The 10,228-nt window shown below is 59.1% G+C and overlaps 1 protein-coding gene across 8 annotated transcripts in view; it reads left to right on the forward strand.

Annotated features, from left to right (window-relative positions):
• The first annotated feature begins 218 nt into the window (after positions 1-218).
• The window catches only part of ADGRL1 (adhesion G protein-coupled receptor L1), a 62,831-nt gene continuing 52,821 nt past the window's right edge, over positions 219-10,228 (forward strand). For 7 of the 8 annotated variants that reach the window (XM_023188703.3, XM_023188697.3, XM_023188700.3 and 4 more), the window contains exon 1: positions 219-1,086. The gene's annotated coding sequence lies outside the window, so the exon portion shown is untranslated. Of the gene's footprint in view, positions 1,087-8,970; positions 9,196-10,228 lie in introns of those variants that run through there. The other variant, XM_023188698.3, reaches the window with a different exon arrangement.

Consider the following 10,228-nt stretch of genomic DNA (forward strand, 5'->3'; position numbering starts at 1 on the left):
TTCTGTCTCCCTTCCCCCACTCCCCGCTCCAACGCGGGGCTCCAGCACGTCGCCTTCCTTCTCCCTGCTTTTCCAGAGAGAAGGCGAGAGGAGGCGAAGGGAAGGAAAGTCCAGCCCGGGTTTTCGGGCCGGCTCCTGGGGTGCTCAGGCGGGTTGCGGCGGCCAGTCCCGGGCGGCGACTCCGGGCCGGGTTTTTTGCGCGCCCGCCGCCCCCCTCCCGGAGCGGGTGCGCCGGGGAGCGGGGCGAGCAGGCGGCTTGTCATTGCTGGTGCCCGGCGCCGGCTCGGTCCGCGCGTCCTGCGGTGCCCACGGGCCCGGCCCGGCGCCCCCCCTCCGGCCGCACCGGGGGCGCGACGCCGCGGCACCCGCCTCCAGCCGCGCCGCCCCCCCTCCGCCAGCTCCGCGCCGCCCACCCCCAACCCGAGCCCCCCGCGGCCACTGCGGGGAGCCCGAGCCGTCGGCGCGGGTGCTGTCGGCGCTGCGGCGCCCCCGCCCCGCCGTCTGCCGAGGAGGCCCCGGCTGATGGGGCCGCGCGGGCCCCGGAGCGGCGCCGCTGGGCGGCGGGGGCCTGCAGGGGCGCCCCGGCTGCCCCGTTAACCCCTCGGCCACCGCTGCCGTCGGAGGGGGCTGGGAAGTCGCCTGGGCGCACACGTGCCGCCTCCGTCGGGGCCGCGGAGCTGCGGGGGAGATGCGGGCCGCTGCCGGCGCCGCCTCGGGGCGCTCCGCCTCGCCCCAGCCCCCGGCGCTCTGACGCCGCCCCCGCCCCACCGCCTCGCTCCCCGGGAGGGGCGCAGACCCGATCGCCCCCAGTCCCGAGCCTCCGCCGCCGCGAGGGGGCCGCCTTTGGATCCGTGTAATCCACCTCTTTTTTTTTCTTTTTTTCTTTTTTCTTTTTTTTTAAATTTTTGGTCGGTGGCGGCGGTGCTGGGCTAGGGGAAGGAAGGGACACGGAGGCCGCCCTCGCCCCGCCACCTCCTATCCGCTTTCCCTCAGCCCCGGCTCCGGGAGATGTGCCGGGCGGGGGGCCCGGGTTCGCGGAGCCGCAGGAGAGACACGCTGGGCCGACCCCAGAGCGGCGCTGGACAGGTGAGTGTCTGCGGGCCCAGGGCGAGGGGCGACGCCGCACCTGGGCCAGGTGTGCGGGGCGCGCGGAAAAGGGGAGGCGGGAAGGATGGGAGCCGGGGCCTGTCCTGGCCGCGAGGGGGGAGGGGACGCTGGAGCCGCGCGGGGCACTGCACCTGAGCGGGAGGGGCGTTGGGGGCAGCCCGCACCTCACCCCCACTGGCTAGGGGCCCGGGAGGGGCGGCCCCCACGGGGCGCCCGGGGCGCGGGGGTGCGGACGGGCGGCTGCAGGGTGCCTGGCGGGGGGAGGGGACCGCGAGTGTGCCCGCGCGTGGTTGCGTGTGCCCGCGCGCGCGCCAGCCTTTGTGGGGAAGCGGCGCGGCAGTGCCTGCGTGTCCCCGGTGCGTGTGCGCGCGGGTGCTTGGCGCTCTGTTTGTGTAGGTGTCTGGGTGTGAGCGGAGGGGGTGCGTGTGCGCGCCGCGCGCCGGCCCCGGGCCTCGGAGGAGCCGTGGCTGGCAGCACAAGATGCTGGGCGAGGGGGTTGTTTTTCTCTGGGAGGCAGTGGCGCGGGGGATGGGGAGGGGTCTGTCTGGGTGTCGAGCTGGACGTAGTCCGGGGGGCGCTGCTGTCAGGAGGAGGGGGTGCAGCGGGGCAGCACCTTCTCTCCGTGGTGCCGGGTTAAAGCACGGGAGGCCAGCAGGTTTGATCCACCAGGATTATTCGTGCTTAGAGGACAACTCCCCACCCCCACCCCAGGTGCGCATTTGATTGAGCTACCAAGGTCCGGTTGTCATCCTCCCATACGACAGTCCTGGGACCCGAGTCCAGGCCTGAAGCGGTGGGGTGGGGGGGGGGGGGCTGTGTTTGCTCCAGCCATGTCCAGAAAGTGCCCTCCCAGGTATCTCTCCAGTGCACCTCTGGCCCCCATCTGAAGACAGCCGCTGGCTACACACACCCCTGTGGCTACACTTGTAGTCCGGGTCCTCACACTGCCCCATCCCTGGACAGCATCTCACTGTACCTGCCTGGACCCTGCGCCGGCCCCGGCCCCGGCCCCTTTCCTCCTGTTGCAACTGCCATCCACCTCTACCCATGGCAGCTGCGTGGGTATCTCTATCCCAGTTCCAGGCAGGGCCCCCTTTCTGCCTGGCTTCCACCGGACTCAGAGCTGGGGACTGTCTTTCCACATCCAACATCCCAACATGTGTGCCTGGGGGCAGGAGGGGGAGGGGTTCAAAATGGCTGCCAAGATGGCTGTCTGTCTCTCTCTCTCTCTCTCTCTCTGTCTTTATATCTCTCTCTGCACTTCTCTCTGCTTGCCCGGCTCCCTTAGCCTGGTATGGAGTCACCGCTTAGAGGAGGTTGGACATAGTGGGGCACACCTGAGGGTGAATGTCTGTTGCGGACCGTTGACCTCCGTGCTGTTTGGGGACAGGCCATTGGTTTCTGCTTCTCTCTCCAACACCCCAAGGGCTGGCATGAGTCTAACCTGACCCCAGACCCCACTCCTTCACCCTGGCTCACAGCCTGAAAGCTCCCTGCCCTCCACCTGTTCTCCAGGGCCTGGACCCCTGAATTGATCACCCCCACGGAGGGTCCACACCCCTCATTCTCTTCTCCAATCTGCCCCCTGGTCAGGGGGGGCAGGGGACTCTGCGTGGGCCCCTGTCAGGCTCCAGCTTTGTGGGCCAGGTGACTTCTCCTTCCTCCCTGCTCCCCTCCCACTAATGCCAAATTTATTACTTAAAAGTAGGATGAAAACAGGGAGAATAAGAGAAGGATTCCAACCTTCATTATCATATCGAGAAAATTATCCGTGATTTTCCTAACTAGCAATTTGCCTGCCATGCCGTTCAGAACTGACTTGCCCATTAATTACAGAGATGAAAAATCATCTGGAATTCGGAAAAGGGAACTAATTCCATGGCTGGCAGCGATCGCACCCGTGTACGGAGCCACATACTCGTGCAACGTACGTGTGCACTCACGTGGGTGCCGGCCCTCCTGCTGGTCTTGCCACCATCTTCCTCCCCAGCTTGGTGACCTCCCACATGGCCTCGCTCAGTCCACCCTGTGTGTGTAGCACCTGCCCTGGGACACCCCTCCAGGCCCTCTCTCTCTCCAAGGGGCACCCGTCTCAATCCCCACTTCTGGGGGGCTTGCGTACCCTGTGATCACCCATGCTGATGCCTGCTCTTTGGGGTGTAGCTGGCGTGCAGAGTTGGGGAGGATGGGGAGCTGGGGACCAGCACACCTGGGCTGTGGAGCCTGCAGGGAGGGAGTGGAAGGCAGGGACTTGAAGCCCAGCTTCTATTCCCAGCCTGCCCAGGGGAGCCCTTTCTCCTGGGGTACCTAGGAGGACCCTGTGGACACGTTGGGGAGGAGCCCACAGGCGCCTCAGCTGCACGGGAGTGTGTTTGCATCCAGCGGTTTGGGCTCCTGGCCGGTGGCGTCTCCACCTGCATGCGAGGCTGCGTGATGCGTGTCTCGGGGCGTCTGCGTCCTCCCTATCCTGCCAGGCTGGTGGCAGAACGTGTGTTGCTTCAGCCCCAGTGCAGGCATCTCGGTGGGGAGGGTGGCAGCGGGTACCCCACAAGAGGAACCAGAGGAGTGGGAGCAGTGCCATCCCCGCCAGAGCATCGTCTTTGCCCTCCACCCCTCCTCCCTCCCCGGCGAGACATGTGGCCAAGGACACACAAGGCTCTGGTTTCTGTGTGGGTTCCTCTCACGGATCTGATTTCCAGATGCCAGACACTCCCCCTCCTCCAGCCCCTCCATGGGGAGGCAGGGGGAGGGACTCCCGAGGCAGGGGTTCCCTGGGTCTGAAACCCTGACCCCAGTGACCCTGGAGGTGCCGTGGCAAGACAGACAGCTCCTCCCAGGCTGGGTTTGGGGCAAAGTGGTTGCTATTGGGCACCCTGGTGGAAGGGAAGAGATGGGTCCTAGAGTGAGGCAGGAGGCCAAGTAGAAACATGGAGGGGGTCCCGGTGTCCCCAGAATCCAGATATCTGTCTGTCTGCACCTGTGCGTAGGTGTCATCTGCCTGTGTGGCCTGGATGGTGATCTAGCCAAGGGCACATGTGGCCACGTGTCTATCAGGCTCATCCAGTGTTCATAAGGGTCCCTTGTGTGCTGGTGTTTGTGTCTTGCAGAGGGGGTGGTCATGCTGGGGGACTCGGGGCTGCAAGAAGGAGCAGCTGTCTGTGTGCACACATGGGACTGTCTGCATCTTGTGTGCACCTGCAGTTGTGTGCTCAGGACTCCTTTGAGTGAGGCTGGGTGCACCTTGTCATGCAGTCTGCACACACTTGCCAAGTGCTTTCCCCACCCAGCGCCATATGGGTGGTGCCATGGAGGGTGGTGGCCACGTCCTGTCCTCGTGGAGCTCACGTTCTAGCAACACGTATGGGGTTTCCGTCAAAGCTCTCCTATCGGCTGGACGTGGTGGCTCATACCTGTAATCCCAGCACTTTGGGAGACTGAGGTGGGTGAATCACCTGAGGTCAGGAGTTCGAGACCAGCCTCGGCCAGCATGGTGAAACCCTATCTCTACTACAAGTACAAAAATTTAGCCAGGTGTGGTTGTGCGCACCAGTAATCCCAGCTACCAGGGAGGCCGAGGCAGAAGGATCACTTGAATCCAGGAGGCGGAGGCTGCAGCGAGCCGAGATTGCGCCACTGCACTCCAGCGTGGGTGACAGAGTGAGACTCAGTCTCAAAAAAAACGAAACCAAAAAACCCCAAAACAATAAAGCAAAACTCTCCTGTCATGCGAGCTGGGGGGAAGGCATATGTCTCCTTTTCGAGGGCAGCCCCAAATTCTGACTGCAGTAGCCCACACAGGCCTGGGCCGTCCTGGGGTCTGGCCCTTCATGGTCTTTCTGGGCCACCTCCTCCCTCCTCGTTGCTCCTCCAATGTGCTAAGTGTGATCCTACCCCAGGGCCTTTGCACTGGCTGTTCTGCCACCTAGGACCCTCCCCTAGATATTTGCGAGGCTTTTTCTCCCCCACCCTCTTGAAATATCACCTCCCTAGTAACGTTTACTCCCAGGCACCTTCTGCAAAGTCGCAACTTCCCACCCTCCTCCTGACGTTCAGTACAGCGGATGGCTTTTCACATAGTCTGTAATTTCCTGATGTTCTGTGCTTGTTTGTTTATTGTCTGTGTCTGTGAGGAGGATCCAAGTGTGCGAGGATGTTGTGATTTGCTTTGCTTTGGGAATCCCAGGTGTCAGCAGTCATCGCTGGCCCACAGTGTGTGTTCAGGAAGTCTTACCTGGCCCGGGTGTGGTGGCTCACACCTGTAATCCTAGCACTTGGGAAGCCGAGGTGGGAGGATTGCTTGAGGCCAAGAATTTGAGATCAGTCTGGGCAACATAGCAAGACTCGTCTCCAAAAATTTTTTTTTAATAGCCGGGCGTCGTGAATATGCTCCTGTAGTCTCAGCTGCTCAGGAGGCTGAGGTGGGAGGATCGCTTGAGCCCAGAAGTTTGAGGCTGCAGTGAGCTATGATTGCACAAGTGCGCTCCAGGCTGGGTGATGGAGCAGGATCCTGACTCTTAAAAAAAAAAAAAAAAAAGCCCCTGCCTTCCCTGCCTCCTGTTCCAAAACTGGGGGGAAGATAAAAATTCAATGAATAGGGCCGGGCGCGGTGGCTCAAGCCTGTAATCCCAGCACTTTGGGAGGCCTAGGCGGGCGGATCACGAGGTCAGGAGATCGAGACCATCCTGGCTAACACGGTGAAACCCCGTCTCTACTAAAAAAAAATACAAAAAACTAGCCGGGCGAGGTGGCGGGCGCCTGTAGTCCCAGCTACTCGGGAGGCTGAGCCAGGAGAATGGCATAAACCCGGGAGGCGGAGCTTGCCGTGAGCTGAGATCCGGCCACTGCACTCCAGCCCGGGCGACAGGGCGAGACTCCGTCTAAAAAAAAAAAAAAAAAAAATTCAAAAAGAATAGACGCCAAGGCCAAAAAGACCTTTCCCCCCCCCCCAAAAAAATACTCAGAATAGCCAGTGCTCCTCCCTCAGAGGGTAAAAATACCCTGCAGGTCACAAATGGTCAGGCCAGGAAGCCAGGTAGATTCTCCTTCCTGTCCCTTAAGGAGGTGAGGGGCCTGGGGCTGGCTTTCCCAGACAGGATTTCTCACGATTTCCGTTACTCCTGAGCCTCCCAAAAGGCTGGGATTACTGGCGTGAGCCACTGCGCCTGGCCTATGGCGCCACTCCTGACTTTGGCGCCACGCCGTTCTCTGTGGGAGGCTGTCCTCCGTACTATAGGATGCTCGGAGGCCACCCTAGCCTCTGCCTGATAGATGTCAGTGACACCCCCACCCCCACAGTTGTAACACCTCAGAAAGTCTCCAGATATTGCTAAACATACTAGGATCCGGGGCAGAATTGTCCTGGGTTGGCAGTGATGGCTGTAGAGTAGAGGTTGCTAGCCGGGCAAGGTGGTTCACGCCTGTAATCCCAGCACTTTGGAAGGCTGAGGCAGGAGGATCGCTTCAGTCCAGGAGTTCGGGACCAGCCTGGGCGACAAAGTGAGACACCCCCCCCGCCGCCACCCTGTCTTTACAGAATAAAAGATGAAAAAATTAGGCCAGGCGCAGTGGCTCACGCCAGTAATCCCAGCCTTTTGGGAGGCTGAGGCAGGCGGATCACAAGGTCAGGAGTTTGAGACCAGCCTGACCAACATGGTGAAACCCCGTCTTTACTAAAAATACAAAAATTAGTTGGGTGTGGTGGCGCGTGCCTGTAATCCTAGCTACTCAGGAGGCTGAGGCAGGAGAATTGCTTGAACCCGGGAGGTGGAGGTTGCGGTGAGCCAAGATCATGCCACTGCACTCCAGCCTGGGCGACAGAAAGAGACTCTGTCTCAAACAAGAAATTTTTAAAATTAGTTGGGCATGATGCCGCACACCTGTCGTCCCAGCTACTTGGGAGGCTGAGGCAGGAGGATCACTGGAGCTTGGGAGGTCGAGGCTGCAGTGAGCCGTAATCACACCACTGCATTCCAGCCTGGGCTGTAGAGCAAGACCCTATCTCAAAAAAAAATACGTAAATAAAATAGAGTAGAGGTTGGCTGGCTGACTTTTCTGTTGAAAGCCAGATGGTAAATACTGAGAGCTTTGCGGGCCGCAGACAGGTTCCGTGGCCTGTTTTTTCTTTTTTTTTCTTCAGTCCTTTAAAAACGTAAACACCATTCTTAGCTTACCAGCTGTACAAAGGCAGGCAGGGGCCTGACCATGGTTGGCCGACCCTGCCCCAGAGCGCCCCCCAGTGGCTTCTGGGAGTGAAGGCTGGGCAGAGGGGCGGCCCCATTCGGGGAGCAGTTGTGTGCTTGAAGTACAAGGAGTCCCGCACAGGCTGTTTCCGGCACCTCCCTGCTCTCACCTCCTCCCACTCTCCCCACCAGCTCACAACCCGCTTCCTCGAGGCAGCTGCCACCGTTATTCAACCATACAGGCACGGTCCAGCCCCAGGGCCTTTGCACGGACTGTGACCCTGCCTAGGACTCTCTTCTAACTCTCCTGAACTGAACACCTGCGTGCTCCTCAAATTCACAGGGCTTTGCTAAAATGTCATCTTCTCCAGGGGAGATGACCTTTCCTGATCATCCTGTTTAAAATTGCAACAGCCAGGCAAGTGGCTCATGCCTGTAATCCCAGCACTTTGGAAGGCTGAGGTGGGTGGATCACCTGAGGTCAGGAGTTCGAGACTAGCCTGACCAATATGGTGAAGCCCTGTCTCTACTAAAAATACAAAAATAAGCTGAGTGTGGTCATGGGTGCCTGTAGTCCCAGCTAATCAGGAGGCTGAGTCAGGAGAATCACTTGAACCCGGGAGGCGGAGGTTGCAGATAGCCAAGATCACGCCGTTGCACTCCATCCTGGGCGACAGAGCAAGACTGTCTCAAATAAATAAATACATAAAATAAAATAAAATAAAATTGCAACAGCTGAGCACAGTGGCTCATGCCTGTAATCCCAGCACTTTGGGAGGATGAGGCGAGAGGATCGCTTGAGTTCGAGACCAGCCTGGGAAACATAACGAGGCCCCCATTTCTACAAAAAAATTAAAAATTAGCCAGACCTGGTGGCACATGCCCTGTGATCCCAGCTACTTGGGAGGCCGAGGCAGGAGGATCTCTTGAGCTCAGAGGCTGTGGTGAGCTATGATCACGCCACTGCACTCCACCCTGGGCAACAGAGGGAGACCCTATCTTTAAAAATACGATTAAAAAAAAAAAAAGCCACTCCCAAACCCACACACACTCGTAGCCACTTCTGCTGGCTTTATCTTCTTTTACAATACTGGTACTCTGTAGAATCGACTTTTTTGTACCCAGCCCCTCAGTGTCTGGCACATAGAAGATGCTCCAAAAAAGATGTGTGGAATTGCCGAAAATTATTTCTAACCCCCACAGCCACCCTGGGAGGCTCTCGTTCCCCTGCTCCCCCGTGGAGAGACAGAATTGAGAGGAGTGACGTGGGTGTCCTGTCGTGCCGACATGACGGCGCACAGCCAGGATTTGAACCTGCAACTTGACGGCGCTATGCCAGGGGCCTCTTCTCTCCTGCCCTGCTAGGCACCATGCGCCCGTCTTCTGGTCTCTGCAGTCCCCACCCTGCCCCTTAAAGCCAGCGTCTGATGCGGCAGGGGGATCCCGCCTCTGTGCCCTCTGCTCAGGCCCTAGCTTCTTTTTTTTTTTTTTCTTGAGACGGAGTCTCTCTCTGTCGCCCAGGCTGGAGTACAGTGGCGTGATATCCGCTCACTGCAAACTCCACCTCCTGGGTTCACACCATTCTCCTGCCTCAGCCTCCTGAGTAGCTGGGACTACAGACGCCCGCCACCACGCCCGGCTAATTTTTTGTGTTTTTTTAGTAGAGATGGAGTTTCACCGTGTTAGCCAGGATAGTCTCGATCTCCTGACCTCGTGATCCGCCCATCTCGGCCTCCCAAAGTGTTGGGACTACAGGCGTGAGCCACCGCACCTGGCCTCGGGCCCTGGCTTCTAGAACTCTTTCCAGCTCTACTCCGCTGAGCTCAGAGTGCAAAGCTTGGGGCTGGACAGTGAACACTTTGGAGTAGAAACAGACCACAGGCCACTGTGGTGCGGACCTGCCATGATGGTGAGCGCAGCAGAGGTGCAAGTCAGGGAAGGCTTCCCGGAGGAGGGGTCTTTCCAGCTGCAACCTGGACGGGGAGGAGGGGTATGGTGGAGGGGAAGGAGCATCTATGAGAGACAGGGGCTGCCCTGAGGTCAGAGAGAAGGTGGTGGCTCAAAGAGGAGGAAGGAGAAATGTTTCACAACTGCACATGGAGAGAGGCTGGAGGCTGCTCGCTGGCCTTGGGACCGTGAGTCTGTGTTTGGTTTTTCCATGGGGCTGCCAGGGCCTGTGACGAGGGTGGGGATAGGGAGAAGGGGGTTGGGTCAGGTTCCAGATGGCAGGGTGAGAATGTTTAGCATGAGCTCCCTCTAGCTGCTACATGGGAGAGAGCCACAGTTGGCAGGAAGGGAGGCCAGGAGGCCAGAAAGGAGGCCAAGAGGCAACCAGCCCTGGTGGAAGCTTCAGGTTTCTGGCTTTGACACCCCTGTAGACAAAAGTCAAGGGAGAGGTGGGGTAGGGAGTACCCTCCACTCCTAGCAACTTCCCCACACGCAGTCTGATCTCCACCTCTGTGGCCAGAAGACGCCTGTGAACACCCGAGCCAGATCCCATCCTTCCTTTGTTCAGGATTCCCAACACGTCTCTAGAAAGCCAAAGTCCTCCCTGAGGTCCACAAGGCCCTGCATGGCCTCTGTGACCCCAGCCGCCCTCACCTCCTTCCACTCTTCCCCTTGTTTACAGAGCCCCAGCCACATCTCAGCACATTCCTACCCCAGGACCTTTGCACACGCTGTTCCCTCTGCCCAGAATGCTCTTTTCACCTCCTCAAGACCTCTGCTGAAATGTCACTTTTTACGGGAGGCATTTCCTGGCCACTCTGTCTACAGTTGCACCTACACATATACCCACTCTCAGGCACACCTTCCTCCATTGCACTTGTGACCAGTTGGAAACTCGGTAAACAGCCACTGAATGGGTGACCTGCTTTTTGGGTCTATTTCATCTTCATTCATTTTTTTTTTTTTTTTTTGAGACAGTGTCTTGCTCTGTCGCC

This window comes from Piliocolobus tephrosceles, chromosome 21, assembly GCF_002776525.5.
Source record: "Piliocolobus tephrosceles isolate RC106 chromosome 21, ASM277652v3, whole genome shotgun sequence".
Lineage (NCBI taxonomy): Eukaryota > Metazoa > Chordata > Mammalia > Primates > Cercopithecidae > Piliocolobus > Piliocolobus tephrosceles.